This window comes from Helicoverpa zea, chromosome 16 (genome assembly GCF_022581195.2).
Source record: "Helicoverpa zea isolate HzStark_Cry1AcR chromosome 16, ilHelZeax1.1, whole genome shotgun sequence".
Taxonomy (NCBI): domain Eukaryota; kingdom Metazoa; phylum Arthropoda; class Insecta; order Lepidoptera; family Noctuidae; genus Helicoverpa; species Helicoverpa zea.
In genome coordinates this window covers 3,981,840-4,003,325 of record NC_061467.1, presented here as the reverse complement: position 1 = coordinate 4,003,325, position 21,486 = coordinate 3,981,840, and the positions used below count along the sequence as shown (strand labels likewise).

At 35.4% G+C, this 21,486-nt stretch overlaps 1 protein-coding gene and 3 non-coding genes across 4 annotated transcripts in view; 2 read left to right on the top strand and 2 right to left on the bottom strand.

Moving 5' to 3' along the window:
- Positions 1-622: 622 nt before the first annotated feature.
- On the bottom strand, positions 623-695 carry Trnak-cuu. The gene has a single exon. It is a non-coding gene; the product is annotated as a tRNA-Lys (tRNA).
- Positions 696-12,033: 11,338 nt separating this feature from the next.
- Trnaf-gaa lies at positions 12,034-12,106 on the top strand. Its single transcript has one exon. It is a non-coding gene; the product is annotated as a tRNA-Phe (tRNA).
- A 344-nt stretch (positions 12,107-12,450) lies between these two features.
- Trnag-gcc lies at positions 12,451-12,521 on the bottom strand. The gene has a single exon. It is a non-coding gene; the product is annotated as a tRNA-Gly (tRNA).
- A 4,355-nt stretch (positions 12,522-16,876) lies between these two features.
- The window catches only part of LOC124637442 (beta-glucuronidase), a 32,435-nt gene continuing 27,825 nt past the window's right edge, over positions 16,877-21,486 (top strand). The window contains exon 1 of the mRNA XM_047173933.1: positions 16,877-17,177. The gene's annotated coding sequence lies outside the window, so the exon portion shown is untranslated. The remainder of the gene's footprint in view (positions 17,178-21,486) is intronic.

The window sequence follows — 21,486 nt, the reverse complement described above, 5'->3', positions numbered from 1 at the left end:
GGGGTGAACCGAATTCCACGCGGGCGAAGCCGCGGGCGGAAAGCTAGTTACGAATAAATAAGAAATAATCTCGATCATTTTATATGGACTCCAAAGTACCACAGGCATGCAGAAAATATCCATTTCAAAATTAATAGGTATGCATTTCAGAATTGATAAATATGCATTTTGTATCTGGGTTAATTTCATTATTTTGGACTAGATAGATACTTTAGAAGGAAAACTGGGTCTGTATAAACCACAGAGTGCTAATTGCTACATGACATTACAAATTGACGTCAGAAATCATGATTCAAGTTTGCCATTGGAACTAAGCAGTGGTATTCACGCGTCAATGAATTCTCATACATGCAAAATAGGCCAAAACAAATCTAAGAAAGGAAGGAAGTAGGTATAAGGGAAAACACATTTTGCTAACTAGGTCACCTATGGAAATAATATCTCTAAGGTATTGATGTCTTCTCAAAACGACGGAGTAAAAATTAAAATTTCTGAGACACAAACGCGAAATGAAGCATAAAAAAATCCATTCAGATTGTCTGAAGAATGCTTAATATTGTTATAACATTCCGAGAAAGCACGTACGTTTTTTTCTATAACATTGACTTGATCAAAAAGTCTGCGCCCAACGTGGGGCTCGAACCCACGACCCTGAGATTAAGAGTCTCATGCTCTACCGACTGAGCTAGCCGGGCTTGTGACTCCTGTTTTGAAATTGACCACTGCGTTCTATATTCCATTCCGGGTCTATAAATACGGAACAATTTGGTGTAAATAAAAAGAAAAAGAAAACTTCGATGACGGGCGTCAAATACTGCAAAAAGATTTGGCGTCATGATTCATTGACCACAGGAATTTAGGTAAGCTACCGAAAAAATATTAGTCATGCATTTTAAACGATGTTGTAACAGTGATCTTCCTTACCTCTTCTCTATATCGACTGCAAGCAAGCAATACCACCTATCTGACTCCGGGTGGATTTTAAAGGGGAACAATAAAACTTAATAAAATCCTTATTCCGAGGAAGGTATAATGAGATACTGAAAATCCAAGTTTTCTTTTTCTAAGCATAGTATTGATTAATAAAATTTTTTGTTTTTATTTTGAATCTAAAGGTAGTTTATGGTAGATACAAGTTTTTTGGTTTTTTTAAACAAAAATGTCAGATAGGAGGTATTGCTTGCTTGCGGTCGATATGTTTCTCCAGTACCCGTAGAACAACAAAAATTCTCCAGCGTAAAGATGTTTAATATACCTTCTTTGATCTGAGATACCTAGATAATCGATTGGACAGTACTTTTATCGAAGTGTCAATTTTGGGAATTTCGGGACTTTGCAAAATATTAGAAGTATGTAAGTGTCAACTCGTACAACAAGTAAATGATGACGCTTTAAAAATAGGTCAGCCTAACCGTACCTAATTAAGTATACCTATTGACCGCCGCAAACCCAATTTGAATTTTTGAAACGTACAAAAAATTATAAACAAGTACCCACAAATCCTAAACCATACATCGACCTTTATTTAATGTTATTCTCACCAAGTTTCTCACACCAACTAAGTAGTTATAGGCCGCAATAAATCCACGATTTGACAAACAAAATAAGGAAACAATTAGCGAAAATAAATAAAATTATTAATATAGACATTCCACGTTATAACCCTATAACAGAAGATGTATTTTGCTTGCGCACTTGCCCTTAATTTTCCTTTGTTAAATGTTGCTACATTCCTACGGTCTAAGTTCACCGTCAACATAAAAGTCTGTTATTTTTAAAACAAACAACTGTAATTCGAAAATGGAAAGTGAAAATTCATTTGTTCAGTTTCAATTGTTTTAAGAAAACTGACGTTTATGTAGTCGGCGTACTTCGGCCTTAGTATGAGGTGTAAGTATAAAATGTTATAGTAACGATCGATCATCAGCTTTCCCTTGCAGACATATTTACGACACGACTATGTTTACAAAAGTAACTGAGTCACTGCGTCGTCGAATGCACTGCAATCCACTGTAAACGAAAAGCGATTTGTAAATTGTAAAAAATTTCGAAACAAAAGCACTAATAAGAACATCAATTCTTATTTCTGTTAATTGGAATATCTTGATATGATAATTTTCTTAAGAAATGTTCCTACTTGAAATCATAAATTAGGATGTAAAATCCGCAATTTTTATGCACCTTCGTTTTAATTATGATACCAAGTAGGTAAGTACTTACATTTCCCACCTTTGTGTATTATTCGATCCGTTTTTTACGTCTTAATAATTGTGCATTTTTGGTTCATTACATTTACTTCAAGAAGTACTTTACTACCCCAGTCTTCATCAAATTAAATCAGTCGATCAAATTCAATATTGCATTCATTATTCCTTCAATCATCATCCTCCCACACCATAACGGTATATCATCAAAGTAAAAAATCAACCGAAGCTGCTAAGGAAAGTGCACTCAGTCTCATTGCACCTAACTGACAATACCTACTAAATTAATTACAACAAACTCATATGCATCTCTCATTATGACCCGCGACGCGCATAAAACGTCGGGTCTCGCTCGTAAACGGGGTGAACGATTCGATATGTTCGCATATTGTCATCGTACCGAGAAATGGACGTAATGACAACCAAATTAACCTTTATTATGAAGATATGGAATATGAAATGTCCGTCCGTTTTGTTTATAGGTAATATTTTGTTCAAAGTACATACTTTTCCATGGGTTTTATTACGTTTAGTCATCATGACCGTAATTAAATTGAATTAAATATTCATTTCGTTCAGGAAATCGTTCCCATACCACTCAAGTAATACTACCCTTGTTTCTTCCTTTATTCTTACCATAGATTTCCGTTCCGTTCACAAATGCAACGTTTTTACACCTAAAGTACCTACTGCACTCGTGTCATTTGTTTTTTTTTACTACTAAACCACTAGTAGTAGACCATTATAATTGGTGCGGTTAATATTCCCGTTCATTCTTAGAAATACCGGTCTGCGTCACTCATAAAACTGTATAACTTATGTTTACTTTAGTTTTTAAAGTACCTTTGAAGTATTGATGTGCCAAAAAGGTTAGGGAATTCCAAAGCATATTGACGGTGTCCCTATTACCTATACTCACAAAAATAGGTACGATACAAGTCGGAAACAAAACAGAAATGAGGTTGTGGTAACCTATTAGTAAGTTTTCGCTGAAAACACTCGTGGTTTCCCTTCTTGAATAACTACAACTTACCTACTAAAGAAAATGAGTGTTTTTTTAAAAAAGCGCTGCTATTTTCTTCTGCGTAACAAGAAAGACGAGGGGAAACTGCATTTTTACATACTTTAGTTTATCTTTCAAAATGCCCGATCAAAATGCCAGATTTTCGTTTGTTTAATATTTAGGGATGATAGAGCATCTTCTATTATCCTGTATTATCAATCAATTATTTGTAGGTAACTACTCATATTCCATTATATCATAATATTATAAATATTACAACATTCGTATTTATTCGTAACCAAAACAGGCAATTTCCTAAACAGAAACTACCTCTATAGTTATACACATTTATTTCTATTGAAAATCCGATGACACACTATACACATGCACTCAACCGCTATCGTTGCATGTGCAATATAAGCTGAATAATATAAATGTTACAGCCAAAGTGATTAAACATATATTGTACATAATGACTGGTCATTGTATATAATACCCAAATTGACTAGACAGTGTGATAAATTAATCACTTTATCTGGATCTAATTCATAATAGCTGGTGAAAGTTAGCCAAAGTAATAAATATGGTATAATCGTCTGACTACTTACTAATTCTTAGAAACGGCTCAAGTTATTATCGACTCTTTTTATGATAAATCATCAAATGATTCCCTCCCACTGTGGGAGAGCTGCGTGAGGGACTCAGAGAGGGTGAGCGTGAGCGTGCAGCGTGAGGTCAGACTGTTAGTGGCTTAAACCCACGCGTTGAACAACGCGCACCGCCGAGACGGGTCCGTGTCTCCCAGGAGACAGAAGGCCGATAAGGCACCCGAACTCATCGCACAGGCCCACGTCTACGGTGGCTGGGAGTCGTCTCTCGACCACACAGAAGGAGACGATGGCATCCCAGCACCTCTCGCCCCGGACCTTGGCTTGAACCAGGGCCGGGCGCGAGAGGTCGCCGCTGCCGACTGCCTCGACGAGGACACGGCGGTGCCCTTCCCGGGGAGGGCACACTCCGGGCCGTCCGTACAGTGGCCCAAGCCACACTTCAAAAAGGGGACTTTCGCTACTATTATGGGGTGCCCTGTGCTAACTAGCCTTTTTCGAATTATATTAAGGTCAGCTACCAGGCACTTTAGTTAGTTAACATGAAATATATCTTTACCTACTTGTTTTATTACATTATCTAAGTCTATGGAGATATTATATAAAATTGCTAGTTAATATGATAAATTCTGTGTCAATTATCATATTATCCAAATTGAGTAGATATTATAAATAATAGCTAGATAATCTATACATATAATAAATCTGTAGAAAAGTAATTTTTGTACATTGAAGAAATTGACAAAAAAAATAGCCAGCATTTTAAAGGATAACTAACAGAACCCATTTCCATCATTTTAGTCATTTTTGTCTGTTTGTCTGTTTATCTGTTTGTTTGTTCGCGATTCACGTAAAATCTACGAATTAAATGCAGACAATGCTTATATACAAAAAATTTACGTAACTTGGGGTATTACTTAGTTTTTGTTTCATCGAAATCGATTCACTCTATCAAAAGATATGATTAATTTTGTGAATTCACGATGTAAAATATTACGACACATGTAAAATATTACGACATTTGAATGTTGTACTTATATTAGTTGATCGGCCTATTATTAATCTTTACACAGAAAATCACACCTTTATAAGTAACTTCGGAAGAAAAATAAAAAGGAAAATTTTGTTTAGCCAAGGTGAAAGTAGCTCCATCTGTGGTAAATAAAATACATCAAATTTGTCAAAGGAACGAGGTGGTAAATGACAATATTACCATACATTCTTTATAGAGGATTATTATTTCAACAGATGGAGTTGTGTATTTTCCGTAATTCACCATATTTTAACACGTAGTGTAATTTTTCGATAGACATTTCAATAGTGTTTGTCAGTTTGCCGTGCCACATCAAAATCCAACTATAATTTATTACCTTGATGAAAAGAAAATTAATAGTTCTCAGCCAAATTTAAAACGGTGCCATCTAAATTATTTTTTGAACATTATGTTAAAAATGATGACTTTAGTGGAACAATTAATTATCATTTAAAGTTACAGATGGAGTTCATATCAGGATTTTTTCATAAACATAGTTTAGCTTATCTTCCACTAATGTGGTGGCCTTAAAACAAATTACTTTGAGTGAGTAGTATTAAGTAGACCTTAATTATTTTTTCTGATGCAAAATATGTAAACTTAATCCTAGAAGAAATGAGGATCTATCTCTCGCAAGCGCTGCTAAGCGTGAGGTAGGTAATGTAGGATTCTGTAGCTTTAAAAACAAGCCCAGATACAAAGTGCAGATAAGAAATGGGAGCTCTCTCTATTTAATACCATACACACGTTAAATGCTTTATGCGTCTGAAAACGTACAAATTACGCGCCGCATACCAGAGACATGTTTACTTTCAACTTCTGATCGCAAATACACTGTTCACGATTACGAACAGTCTCAGTAAGACCCAAGCCAAGTCTAAAAACCCTAAAAAACACCTTTTATATAAAACTACGTTTGATGTCGTTTAATCACAAAGACAGAATTGTTCTCTGTTGCAAATCCTATCCACCTATATTCTATCCTAATCCAGAATGCATTACAGGTGTGCATTGCACAAAAACCAATGGTATCCTATTCGAGAAGTCAAAAGAGTTGACCTGCCAATGTCAGCTTCTGCGCTAAGCAAGTGTTCTTAATAGTACCATCAGAATTACATTCATCGTTGAATGAGGTGAATAAATTTTCAGAAGCCACAATAACAGTAGGAGCCAAAGCGTATTATCGCTTCATAGAGCTCTGATTGGCCCCAGGGCCAATCAGAGCTCTATGAAGCGATAATCAGACCAGACCTGACTTGGTCACCTGGGTGACCAAGTCAGGTCTGATTTGTTCGTTCATCAGATCTTTGAAAGTGTTTCGGTGGATACTTACTGTCGTCCTGTTTACGTGTGACACAAAATATGGTATATAAACGTCCTCCGCAAGAGCGAAATTTTCCCGGTGTGCGGTAGTGACGCACAGTATACAATACTTATGTTTCTTTTGATTTGCTGGCTCCACCAAGAAATGACAAATTGCGAGCGTACATTCTGAAAATCTTGGCAAAACTGCAGGTTTCAAGTACGAACACATGAAGTGGACTCTCACAGATACGTACATTTTGCCTATTCGTGAACTAATGCAAACATTTCGGTGGAGTCCCGGCTTAGGCCTCCCCCACATTAGGCGTGCGCGATCCTCGGGCGTGTGAGTAGCGCGGGCGCCGCGCATGCGTCGCGAGCGCGTTGCGTGAGCGTCGCGTTTTGCTGCCCTGCGGCATTTGCAGCGCGCTCGCGGCGCGCACGCGCCGCTCTCCTTGACGTTTAACTGCTAAGGCGTTAAGCGGGCGGCGGGGATAGCGGGCGAAGGGGTAAGAACGCAACTCGAGCGCCGCGCGCTCGCCGCGAGCGCGTCGCTTGCACTCTTCACACATGCCGCAGGGCAGCAAAACGCGACGTTCACGCAGCGCGCTCGCGACGCATGCGCGGCGCCCGCGCTACTCACACGCCCGAGGATCGCGCACGCCTAATGTGGGGTCAGCCTTACCATAGTGAGTAAGTGTAACTATCCTACCCTATGCGCCTGCTGATGATGATGACTCATTTTATCATCCATCCAGCTATTCCCCAACTATGTTGGTGTTGGCTTCCAGTCACCGAATCTGTTTGAGTACCAATATTTTGCTTGGAGCGACTACCTATCTACCTATCTTTAATCCAGTCAACTACACAAGACGATATCCATGGTAAGACTGACAGACTTTCTAGCTTCTGATTAGTCGCAGCAGCTGCAGAAAATGTACAAATGACAGCTTTGTCAGACTCAAAGCATGTAGACATAGATTATAGCTGTTTCCTGTGAAAATTACTTACGCACCATACGTAATAATTTTCCAAATTGGCTGAACAACGTCACAAACTTTACTTCTTTTGTTTAGATAAATGGTCACATCCACAACACAACCTTGATCAATGAATCTATGCGACTGCCAAGTGCTAATCCTAATTATACTGTCACGTGAAAGAATGCACCCGTGGAATGCACCTACGGGATAAGTAGTATTTTGACGATTCTATATTGCCCACGCAGACGAAGTTGCGGGCAACAGCTAGTATGTATAATATGCGGACTTATTACTTTGGCTGTAACATAAATACACGTACTAACCTGAAACAAAAGCTAAGCTGTAGTGAAACACGTAAGTTCCACAGAGTTCCGCCTAATTTCTTTGACGTTAACTAGTCGTGACTCACTGGGAAAACCGGCCACAGAGTGCTAACTCATTTATAGTAAAAAACCGCAAAATAAATAAAACCTGTAAATCAATTTGTTTAATAAAAAGGTGTCTCAATCATTTGTAGTAGGTCAACAAATTAATAAAAGTATGAGTCAAATGAAAGGTAAATATAATTATGCACGTAGCTTACTAAGGTATATAAGTATGACTAGGTATTTGGTGGGATAGGCCTGTCATTACTAATAACATGAATTATAAACTGTCATATTTCATAGTTACTATCCGAATTAGTTGATGGGGTTTCCCTAGGTAGTTATCTATCGGAATTCATTGCAAATCACTTTTAGTCATCATTGAAACAACACATCATAATACTTGTGATACCGAATAGAATTCCTGTAATCTTGGTCATAATATTACTGGACCAACGAAGTACTTACCTAGCTATTTTTAAAACATCCGCGTCCTTGCTTGAAGACCAAGGACTTTTTTTTAAGGTCTCGTTGACTGATATACATATGAACTTATGTAACACATTATAAGTTCTCTTCAGAATTGAAACATCATTGTTCCTTCACTGTTGATTACATGAAGTTGACAGTGTAATTATGCTAAGCGCTAATTGTTTTTCGTAAGCTGTCATGCACGTGGGCTTAATTTTATGTTATAAACTCACTAACTCACGCTTCTATTCGATATGGTAACAATGAGATTTGGAAACTAAAAAATATGTTTGCAGTATTTATTTTTATTTAAGCGGAATGGCATAGGTAGATGGTAACGCTATGCGTAAAAGTTCCTTAAAAAAATAAGAAAATAAAAAACACTAAAAAGAAGTTATGCAAATTGTACCTCGTAATAATGACACCAGGAGAATTATACAATGTTACCTTTCAAAAGTATTTGTGCACGTATATATTTACCAGTAACAATATGGTATACTTAGGTACCTACGTACTCAGTCTCAACGACAATTCGACAGTGTATTTGATGACTAACAGTCTTTTCATGTATTAAGAAACAAAAAACCCCAAAGTCTAAAAGAAAGATTAACCAAGGCTTAGTTAGTGACGACGTCAAAACCGGCGCCTGAAAACAAATTGTCCGAAACTAACCGACATGAAATAAGTGAGGTCCAGTGACCCACATAGACCCTATGGTTATCTACGTAATAAGCGATCGCATATGTCGAGCTTAGGTCATCGGCGTTGCTAAGTAAAAGCTAACTGTCGGCCGTGCCACTTCCTTCGCGCCGCCGGAATACTGAGCAAGTAGCGTCGCGTACACAAGTTTAATGACATTTCTTTTTATTGCCGTGTGATCTTTTGTAAGGAATTTGCCGATGAAGATTATGGTTCATGAAGTTTTAGTTACGGATATAGGAATAATCGACATTATTGAAATCCATTGTGCTCTCTTATAAAAGAACATTAAGAACATCTCAGAGAAAATATTCGTAGTTGAGACATATTACCTTAATATTAGTATTATTATATCATCGAATGACCTATCTTTTCATCTGCAACATCGATCAATGTTTATTATTAAAAGATTCTCAAAAATATTCTGTGAGTAAAGAGTCGTTAATTGATTTCCTTAAAACTTTCGTACGTGAGTATACAAACCGGCGGCCGTCAGCGCCAGGCGCCAGCAACTCAATCAAATGACGTGATAATAGAATTTTGATAATCTTAAACATAACATTAAAATCAATGTAAAAACAGCTCATTAGCACGAACATTATTAATAAAAGAATATCAATATGTTTCAATGAACTTGTTTTACTGTAGTACTTTACTTAATTGGATTAAGTTCAAAGGATTGCTTTTGAACTTGCACAAATAAGTACCTATAATAAGTTTATTTTATCATGCCCGTGAAAAACCACATAATTAGCTATTCTAAAATATTTATGTTCTAATCTGTCTTTACAATATAATGAGGCATACCTACTATTACAAAAAAGAACCTATCACTAGAATTCATATTTCTCGTTGAAGAATAATGTCTATAAAAACTTAATTGGATAGGTACGAAAATAAACATGGTTATTGCAAAAAGGTTGTCGTACATTCATCATTTATCAACGGGATGCAACTTACAGACGGCTTTAATTCATAGGGTTCAGTAGTAGGGCTATAAAACCTGAACGTGAATCATTCAATGGGTAGAAATTAAACTAGGAAGTAGTACCTAGGTATATTTCTTCACCAAACGACATATACCAATAATTTGTATTTTTTTTCATATAATTGAAAACTTATAGGCATTATCTTTTAAAAGAATTTCACTCAAAAATCATATTTTGCTAGTCTTCAGAGTACCTATGAAATTAACATGTGTCACTGGGAAATATTTTCAGCACATTCAACAAAGTAGAAAAAATATGGTAGCTATGATTCAACATATGGAAAGTCCACTTTTACATAATGTTCAATATGTACTTAATGGAAAAAATAAAGTAAATTATATAAATTACACACACACACTAGGTAAACAATGCTTTTGTCCAAGCATTTAAAATGGGTAAATATGACTTACTTAATGCAAATATTATTTCCAACGCAATTTTTGTAAAAACCGTTTTCGCTTATTACTATAAAAGGTCAAACCTATATACGAAATACAGTAAATGATTAATTTATATATAAGGAACCCTTAGTTTTTTCCTGTGTTCGGGGCCCTTTATTGAGTTTTTATATGCGGTAATCAATAACATTGGCATTCGATGTGTCACAACGAGGCACTGACTCAGAGCTGCATTGTTGTCTGCCAATTACTATCTAGTGTATTGATAACTGAAATTATTCATTATATAATTAATAAGCAGCCTGAAATACGACATAATGTAGGAATGCACCATAGCAACCCAGTATAGAATAATAAAATTTAGGACCGTTTTTTAATCGCTAGATAACTTTATTTATCTGAAGAATATGTTTGACGTTTTGACAGCTTTTGTATAGAAAATAATAAAAATCAGGTCTTAATCTTTTGAAACCAGAGATAAGGTTCTCTAATGAGATTAAGTATTATGAATGAATTCGTGAACGTAAGACTTTGTAAATTGAATCTTTTTATTTTGTCACCGACTTAGGTATACCCAGACAAAAAGTTTCAGTGATTCGACTTTCAGGAAAAGTTGTAGTAAGTATATTTAAATATGTTTTTATGTCTCTTTGGCTATTCCCATTGTATTAATTACAAAAAAGCAGTTGCAAAAACACCACAGACAATTCAAATAAAGACACCGAAACGCAATTCTAAACCCAGCAGCTTTTTCGTCGACGATTAGTCGCAAATCCGAAAAGATCGCAATCCTGTGTTTGTATGCACGAAACTCGGATCCTTTTTAGACATAAATACCTGAAAGCCGCTTTGTTAAGCGACGTAGCGTCCAATTATCCTATAATCCATATCCACAACAGCTTTGTCCTTTAATTTTGGATTTCGGAAATCGGATTTCGTGACAATGATCCGTTGCATACTGAAAGCTTGATACAATACCCTGTACGCTTGTTGGCGTAACTCAGGGATGGTGAACCTTTATTGACTTACATGGCAAACACTGCGATAGAGGAAGTGGCGTGCTTTCAAGCAAATAAACATCATTAAAAAACTATTTGGGCAATTTAAAAAAATGATTTACCATTGTCACCACGATCAAGTCTCCAAATACAAGTTACAACATAGGCTATTTATACCGAAAGGAATAACTACTTAGTCGTTGTAATAGTTCCTAATATTATTGAACTGTTCAGTAGTTCTTATCTCATTTACCAGCAAACTATTTTTTTCTTAGCGTGTACGGTGTTTTGTAGGATTTATCACTATGTGCGTAAAAACGGTGCCGGGTAGGTATAAGAGTCCACTTATCGTCTACGTCTATAACCAGGCTGTACTGATAGTTAATCTATGTATATGTCGCAGGGATATGATTAAAACGGGGATTTGATCAATTCCCTAAGGGATTTGATCAAATTACGGAGGATGTTAAAATAACAACACGATTTTATCTTTTCTCTAAACAAATCTAGTGAATTGAACAAATCCCTAAATTGGTTCAGTGAAATGACAACAGCTTACCTTAATGGTTTAACCATGGTTATAGGATAGTTTTTGTCACCATCCGGGACGCGGGTGAAACCGCGAGCAGGAGCTTCTTAATCATAAATGTGAATTTCAGCCAATACCAATTCTACCTAAGTAATCCATAATAATTCAGACTGACTTATTATACCTGCACTGCATAGCGCCATCTATCATCGAGTAGCATTACTCTGATAGTACCTATATTCTAAATTATGTCAATACTTTCCGGAAGATGGCGCTCTTTTAAAGTATCCATAAAAGTACATGAAAACCGAACTGGATATATTTTATACTAATTCTCTGGACAAGATTTGTATCACAAAAAAATATTGAAGAATTCTAGAGAAAATGATGAAAAAACGTGTGTAAGCGGATACAAAGCTGCTGATAGATAATTTTGTTGCTTGTAACATCGGCCGAAATAGCTCAGTTGGGAGAGCGTTAGACTGAAGATCTAAAGGTCCCCGGTTCAATCCCGGGTTTCGGCAGTCTACTTTTTGCAGGTCTGTCAATATACGCCTCAAGTTCCATTGAACATACGTTGTTGTTTTTAACCGTCTGCCGAAGATGGAACAGTTCATAGGTAAAGGATAATAAAGAGGGTATTCTCTGGATTTAAAGAACGATATTGCAAATTCTTTTACCGATAGAACTACGTGGTACGGGAGTACCGCGGGAAGCAGTAACCTTAAAAGAGACTTTTTAGAACTTCCTGATAGCATCAAAGATATCGAATACACGTTTTTAACGAATTTAATTTATTGAAAACCTTACAAAAAAATTGTGAACACTTTTTCGACAAATCGAAGAGTAGAATGATGCAAAAAGATATTGCATCGGCCGGGAATCGAACCCGGGCCGCCCGCGTGGCAGGCGAGCATTCTACCACTGAACCACCGATGCTTACATATAGTGTATGAAATTGTGGTATCAGATAAAATCAACTACGTCATAACCACAGCGATTATGTAGGTAAGATTTTATGTTGGGAAGTAATCTATTTGTCAAAATATTTTTTAACTGACTTTAAAAAAAGAAGGAGTGTCTTAATTCACCCGCGTTTATGTATTTTCAAGGGATTTGGTTCAAAAATAGATTTCTATAAGTATTTTTTTTTATAATTCCATTTTATTTATATTAATTACTTACCTCTATTACGTAGACTTTAACAGCGTAGTCAGCTTAGCGGATGTGTTAATTTATCAAGATCTGAGTCATCGAGATCATTATCAAATAATTCAATTATTACTTATCGTTCATCAAACAATATTTGTGCTTATAATCTACTACAAAACAATATTATAACAGTAACACAATTAAATCAGGAAGTACCAAATGTGTAACGTGTACATTGTAGGTACATGAATTTCCTTTTTTTGATAATTTTATCGTTCAGCAGAAAAACTAAGTGACGCGTTTTTTTGGTAATTAGGATCTTGGACAAGGAAGAAGGAAAATCCCTGAGTCACCTACTAGTGGGTAGATCATCTATCTTGTAGTATTACAACGTAAAGAAATCGTATGAAATATGTAAAAGGGTGATTTTAAAACTGTTACAGCCCCGTTGCAAAAGCTGACATTTGATTTAAAGCCTTATAATACCGTTTTATAAGGCTTTAAATTAAATGTGGTTATTTTAAATTAAATGGTGATCGTATTACCAATACGAGACGCTATATATACTTTATTTTCATTCTGTTACTGCTTCAGTATTCAACATCAAGGTACCTATTAGTTTTAAGGTTGAATGCTTAAGTTGCTTCAAACTTGTGACGTAGGTAAGTATTGTTTTCAGCATATTGCGATGTTTCTTCCTTAATTTTTTTCACACAGGCTTCCTAAAAGTTCAAGCCAAAACAAAAAAGTTAAGAATTGAAAATGATCATTTTACAAAAGTAGTTTTCTATGGAGATTCTTTGAATCCAAGATACACACAAGGCTATTCAGTATTTCGAAGATTACCCATCTTGATAGGAAACAACTGAAACAAGTTAAATAAAAGCTTTTAAAAACATACTTTCTAGTGTCATGCCTACTAGAAAGCCTTTCAATAAACATAAAACGCTACCACACACTTTTATTGATACTTCTACTACTTATTTACAGTTTATTTTGTATTTGAGTAAGGAGTTGGCTTGGCTTCCCAGCAATAAATCTATGTAGGTGCATAGCATCATCTGCCTAGCCTTTTCCCAACGTTGTTGGGGACGGCTTCCAGTTAGTAAGACTGATTGTCAGACTTTCTGGCTTTTGACTACTCGTCACGACTGCCGAAGATGTTCAAATGGCAGTCGGGGCAACCAATTGGTCGTGCCTTTCAGTGTAAGTAATTATAAGTACCTAACTACTACATACGTTATGTAGGAGCATTGCAGATATGCTTAATGAAAAGTGCCTGCCAAAAACTATTGAAAACTAGTCGGATCTCCCTTGTTCTACCTAGGCTCCTTTTTGCGGTTGCCTATAAAATAGTAAATACATACATTCTTTAAAAACTAAACTATGTACAAAATATTATGAGAACACGACCAAGAGTGAGTATACGATACGAGTACATAGGTGTTTAGTACCTACCTACTTATAGCTAAATTGCTTTTAAAATGCATTAACGCTGTTGTGCTTATTTGTGATCTACTTAGATATCGAAGAAAAGGAAATTGTTAAACAAACTCAGATAAAAATAAATTCATTTGATGTTAACTGAGTGGTTCTATAATATTGACTTTTATTTGATAAGAGAAACAGGTACGGAGGATATGACATTTGCCAATATTTGTCGAAAGAGAATTTATTTTTAATGACGTCAAAAGTCATCAAATGATCCCGCTGTGGCTTAGCAGCGGTGAGGCAATGTCAGACTCTTACTGACTAAAATCCGTCGTGTTCCGTCGTAGGCCTTTTATGTACCAGGGCCGCGGTAACTCTATCGAACAATCCCGCTGCCCCGGCAGACCTTGGCCCTGCTGAGCTCCGCTGGGGTTGTCGAAAGAGACCAAAAAAAAAAAAAAAAACATAAATAAAGTTTGGACTAATAATCGGAAATAAATTAATAAACGTATTCAAAGAGCATACCAATGTCTCTCGATTTTATTTTTAAGCTTTCTAGACTCGTAGTTAAGAATTTTCGCAATCGATTTATAGGAATCGAGTCGTATCGAAGCTATGCGGTATCGTTCGCCGAAATCGCAGCTACATCGTCTCGTAAACTTTTATATGTCGGCTGACGAATTGAAGTGCTGTCAATACTCGTTTTATGAGGAACACCGTTACCTTTTATTTCTCAGTTCACAGAATACGTGGCGGGTAATGTTTAGTAATCGAACCAGCAAGTGATACTTTTTTAGATTACATTGCAAAGGTAATAGTTTCTTGAATGTAGTAAGTTAATTAATTATTTAACATAGTAAGAAACTTTGTACACCTACAAGAATGAGAGATTTGCTATGTCCAGAAATTTGCTATGTCCAGAAAACAGTGAGACAGAGGACACCAATAGACAGAATACATGATGATAAGATACCTACCTACTTAGTAACGGTGGAAAAATTTCCACAAAAAACTTTCATACAAGAGATCCGTATTTAAATACATAGCAGGTACTTGTCTGCGTCAGGTCACAACTCACCGATCCTCTCGAAATACATATAGAGAGTTGCTACCTTATTGCTTCCAGCTACCATTAGTTGCTACCAATTGCTACCCTCGTGGTTTTAACGATATTCAGCATCTAAAGGTTTCTCTACCCAGATTTATAAATGGTTAAGAATGGGGCAATTTCGATATGCAATCAAATAAGATTTTAAAGTCACCAAAATTCATATCTCCTTGACCAATTCCAGCCAGTACTTCATTCTCCTTCAGCAAAACAGTTCATCGTACCTGCCTCCTCTACACAAAGCATAACCTGACACACTCGTAGTTAATAATCGGGTTGACGTGTGACAGCAAATAGGTCGCATCTGTGGCAAGGTCAGTGGCCGGAGGTCGGCCCAACCCAATTCCTTATTGTCCTGATAAAATGCAAATAGCAGCGGCTGGATCCGATCGTCTTATGTTTATTTGTTTGAGATTGTTTTTTTTTTGTTTGTTTTTGTATTAAGAGAACTAGCCGTTTTCCCGCGGTTTTACCCGCGTCCCGTGGTAACTACTGCCCGTACCGGGATAAAATATAGCCTATGTTACTCGTGGATAATGTAGCTTTCGAATGGTGAAAGAATTTTTTAAAACGGTCCAGTAGTTTTTGAGCCTATTCATTACAACCAAACAAACAAACAAAGTTTTCCTCTTTATAATATTAGTATAGATGACTGGCTTGAAATTAATAGTAAAGACACACGGTTTAGTAGGTAGGTACTACAGTTCATAACAAATGTGAAAACATTTATATTAGGTACTTAGATTGTAAAATGGGAATGAAAAGCAACATTTAGGCCCAAGTTCACCTACATCTACAAAATATAAGTCAGTTTTTCTTATAACAACTGTTTACTTTGAAAATTGAAAAAAACACAAGAAAACTGACGTTCATCTACATCAGAACCAGAAGAAGGCACAAAAAGTGAAACCACAAAAACTACCTGAAATCCGATGAATAAATATTAAATTAAACAATAAAGAATTTAATTGTTATAATTAAGTACTTATTTCTGGGGAAAATCGAATATTTAAGGAAAAATATAAATTGATTGATTTCTAAAATAAACTCGATGTTACCTACCTTATACTGAAGTCATCATAACTTCCACATGTTTTTTGGAATTACCAAACCGAAAACATTATCAAAAATATACGCGGTCAAACTGAGAACAAAGTTTTAAAGTCGGTTTAAATTTCAAATTAATTAAGTACCTACCTATATTAATTCCTCATCGTAATATTAAATGAGAACTATAGCATATTACAGTTTAATCCGTGGTATTACTGCCTACTACATCGTATACCTATTATAGGTATTTCCTTATAATGCTCAAAATATTCTCTAATTGATATAAAGATGCATCAATAACATGTCAATTAGCAGAGAGTATGGTCCAGGCCAACATATGCACATGACTCATAATCTAGTTTTATCATTATCATGTTTTACTGACATAATCGGCCGACCACTTTGTTTTTATCGCCCGGCCTGGAGCAGTGCAGTTACGCCTAAGCTAGAAAGTGAAATAGCGTATAACCGACCGCGAGAGGTTGTTCCATTCAGGCTACGGTATCAGTAATTAATTGTGTTTATTCCGATTCGGTTGGTTTATGCCGGTGCGTTCCGATAATATGTGACAACAGATTTTTACATCCAGCCAGTCCGCAGACACGCGTCAGGCGGAGAACGCGCATGTATTCGAATTTTGAAATTCAAATAATAAAACATCGCGGAATATTTTGACATGCGTAAAAAATAAATCTGCGGAAGGATTTACTTTTATTTATGTGATAGTTTGAATAGTTTAATGTTAAATTGACGATAGCCATTTAAGTTGCTTAAAATAATTTTCGCGGGTGAAAATTCGTGAATGATTTATTGACATCCTTTTTTTTAACCTCAAGAAAGTTTTATGCACAAATGTAAGTAAGCTATTTGTTGACTCCCTACAATTAATTTTACTTAGCATCGTTTATTCAATAATAATCATTGTATCAGTGTTTGTTTACTAACGTCTGGCTCTCCTATCAAATATCAATATTGTGGAAAATTTAAAAAAAAAAGTAATAAAAGTTGAAACAATTCACTAACTCGCTTTATAGTTAAAACTATTTATTTTAATGGTGATAAGGATTTACGATAGCGATTAAAAAACTTTTATTCTTACGTTACTTTTTTGTTTTATAATGAACGAATGTTAGCAATATTTTATTTATACCGAATAACTGGCTATTCTAGATCATCGTGTTTGCTGTTTTTGTGGATCACGCAGCAATTTATTTTAATTTCTAATTGATTAATTTTAGCTAGCCATTACTGGTCAGGGACACATGGTCACTGCTTTAACTCACACCTATTAATAAGGCTTCTGAATAGGATGTACCAAAATCAAAATCCTTTAATTAAACAAACTACAATCGACTGAAAATCTGCATTTTTTGAAAAACACACAAAGATACAAAAAACGCCATAAAGTTAACAGTAGTCTTTATAGATAGTTCAACTCAGATTTGCGCGCGGCCCTATGTGTGCGTCGGCTTGTAAATATACAACTTTCATTCGTGTGACAGTGACGTCGTCCGAGCATGACATGTTCTCATCGCTTTTTGTTATGGGTACAGTCGTTTACGAAAATGTCTAGTTCTTCACGGAGAAAATGTTTTAAGGAGTCAGGTAGCGTTTCAAAAAAATGAAACAACATTCAAAGCTTTTTATTATTACATTTTACAGTTTATCATTATTTTCTCATACGGCTTTTCAAATTGACATTGACAGTATCTAAGAAATAAATGAAGTGAAATAATATCTAGGATGAATTAAATACTCCTTACATATTTTCGGACTAAGAATGTAAAAGACCTATAATTTAGTATAATAATGGAAACAAAATGTGTGGGGAATTTTAAAAAATTATATTGCTTCGCATAATGTCGACCAAAATAAGACGGAAATAATGAAACTCATAAATGAACGTTTAAGTCAAATTGATGAAGGGATGTTGGGTAATACTTGTCGACATGTACAAAAGAAAAAAGAAGAATACTATAGACATTTTGACATGGAGTCAGAATTTATAATTAACATTGGTGAAAGTAGCGAATCCGAAAATTCATCATTTGATTTTTCAAGTAGCGATACAGAATCATTATAAATAAATAAACTAAATTACGTAATAACTGTACTTTAAACAGCCGTATACAACCCCTAAATAACTGTATTTGTACCCGACTGTACCTCTTGTCACGCACACAAAGTCACTGTATATGTACAAGGGTTACCCACACATAGGGCCGCGCGCACGACTGAGTTGAACTTACTATACCGATTTATTATTTACCAACTTTTTCGAATATATATTTTCAAAACCTCGTTGCAGGAAACATTTTTGATACATGAACTGAATTTTTGTTATCAAGTTTCTTTAATTGCTACTGTAGTTAACAAGGCCTTTAAAATGATAGCAAAATAATGGTTTTATAATAGGTTTCGAAAATAATTTAAAAAAAGATTGTTTGTACTTATCTCAAAACCTAAGTTAAGATTTTCACAATGGACTATTTAATCGATTTTGTCACCTAATTTAATCTAAGTTTTAAAAATTTGTTTTACAAGAGGTCCCTGGAGGTCACATGACTTAGCTAACTTATTTAACAATCATTATTTCTCGGTTTCCTCGTTTATTATTTTTATATGAACAGTTAAAAATATACATAAATCCTGAAATCTAAGATAGCTAATCCTGAAAGAATTTTGAAAATGTTTTCAATACTTTCCGAGATCTCTCTGATATTTGATATCTCTTAGAGTCTCTTTGATATTTACCAATAGAAACTCAATGGTAAAAGTTATTATGTACTTATCTTCTTTTACGTTAAACACGATTAGGCAAGTAATTTAAATGTAAAAAAATAGCAACTCGTGACCCGTTAATAGCGTAATGTCTTAGTTATTGATATTTATTATTATTTATGAATGTAACTGCTTTTTACATTACATTGTATCTAGCCAAACTATTCGTAAATTGGTTCGGTGCAATTAGGCCGAAACGTCCGGGTATAGAAAACGTACTTTAATAGCAAACTAGCCGCTTTCCTGCAGTTCCACCCGCGTCCCGTTGGAACTACTGCCCGTACCTGGATAAAATGTATCGTGTAGCATAGGTACCAACAGTGAAAAAACTTTACAAATCGGTTCGGTAGTTTCGGAGCGTTTACAACCCCTCAAAAAATGTTTCCTCTTTATTATATTAGTACAAATATATCCATAACTACCGATTGTATATAAATATGAGTGCAAGGCACGAAAATTTAAAACCTTTTTGGTGAAAAAGGTCAAGAAGTTAGGTACACGGGCATCGACATTATCACACAAATATACGAATTGGAACTTCGCTTGTTGAACATTGCATCTGGTCTCGTATCACGTTTGCTCATTTCTTATTTTTTTCATAAAACAAACACACAACGAGGAAAAAATAAAAAGCACTATATTTTCTTACAAAACATTTTTAACTAGTTAATAATTCATATCATGTTCGTCAAGTTAGTGTTTCTTAGTAGGCGAACAATTCATTGTAATATAAGAAATGACTAATAGTTATTTTATTTCGTAAAAATATCCCTAATTAACTTTATCTTGAGGAATAAAACTATTATCAACTGTTTGCCAGGGACACACTTCCTTACTCCTTTTATTTTATTATGTTTTTAGAGTGTACTTAATTAAGTTAAGGAAAGTAACGTATTTTTTAAGCAAATTTTTAAGACACAAAGTTGTGGCTTATTTTATTATAAGTTATTATTTAGCTACTTTATTATATTACTAACTTACGGCTTTCACAAACTTTGCCTTACTTAACATTATTTAGTGACTCGAATAAAAAAATGCAATTACGGGAAAAACTAACGTAGTACCAAAATTTTTTTCAGTAAAAATATAAAAAAAAAACTTAAAATTTTAGAAAACATTCTAAAGTTCACAACTGAATACTGTTTTTTTTTTTTCAAAAATACCTATTTTATAAGCCTTCAATTGTTACGCTAAATATTAGCACCATCAAATACAACATCCGTAATTCTAGCCTGCAACTGTCTAAGCCAAGGTAATGACTTCACAGGGATACATAACTCACGAATTATATTATTAAACGTACTATCATGATACAAGATGTAGCCTAACGTATAATTTAGCTACTATAATAAATTAGTTTGCTCACGAAGAACAAAAATCAGTTACTGATCTCTCAACCGTTGAGGGTATTACATAGCCTGGTGTAAATAATATCGGTGTAATATAGGCGTACCTAAACATTAATTTCATTGTAAAAAATTTCATCCTTATCGAAGACTAGGAAGTGGGTCAAATTAGGTACACCTACGTAAAAAAATCTTGGAATCAGTATCATATCAGTCATCAATAGTCATATCAGTCATCAATAGTCAGTTACAACTAGGGCTGCCATTTTGAATTTCGCCAAACCCGGACAAACATTAAAAAAATCCGGACATTTGGCGTAAATCGCATTTTTTCCCCGAACGAGTACAAATTTTTTTACACAAAATAATACCTAATTTGTAATCCATTTACTATTAACATATATTTAATTTCAACGAGGTGCTTCCTTACCAAGTCGTGGGTGGTGGCCTAGTGGGTAAAGGACCAACCTCTCAAGTATGAGGGCGCGGGTTCGATCCCAGGTCAGGCAAGTACCAATGCAACTTTTCTAAGTTTGTAAGTACCTATGTACTTTCTAAGTATAGCTTAGACACCATGGACTGTGTTTCGGATGGCACGTTAAACTGTAGGTCCCGGCTGTCACTGAACATCCTTGGCAGTCGTTACGGGTAGTCAGAAGCTAGTAAGTCTGACACCAGTCTAACCAAGGGGTATCGGGTGGCCCGGGTAAGGCTCGGAGGATGATGATGATGATGAGGTGCTTCCTTACATGAAAAGTGTCCGGGGACAGTTCTTGAAACCCCGCCCGGACGGCCCCCGGACGTCCTCCAAACGAGGACAAATCCGGGGAAACCCGGACGGATGGCAGCCCTAGTTACAACTGAAGCTAATATAAGCGTGTTAAAAATTTACTTAGGTAAAGCAACACACGTCTTTATCTAACGCTCCTAATTTATTACCAAATGGGACTCTTTTCTACAAACAGTACAAATATATTGTAGAACTTTACGTAACAATCATAGCAGGCTCAGCAATACTCAGCATATCGGAAAACTG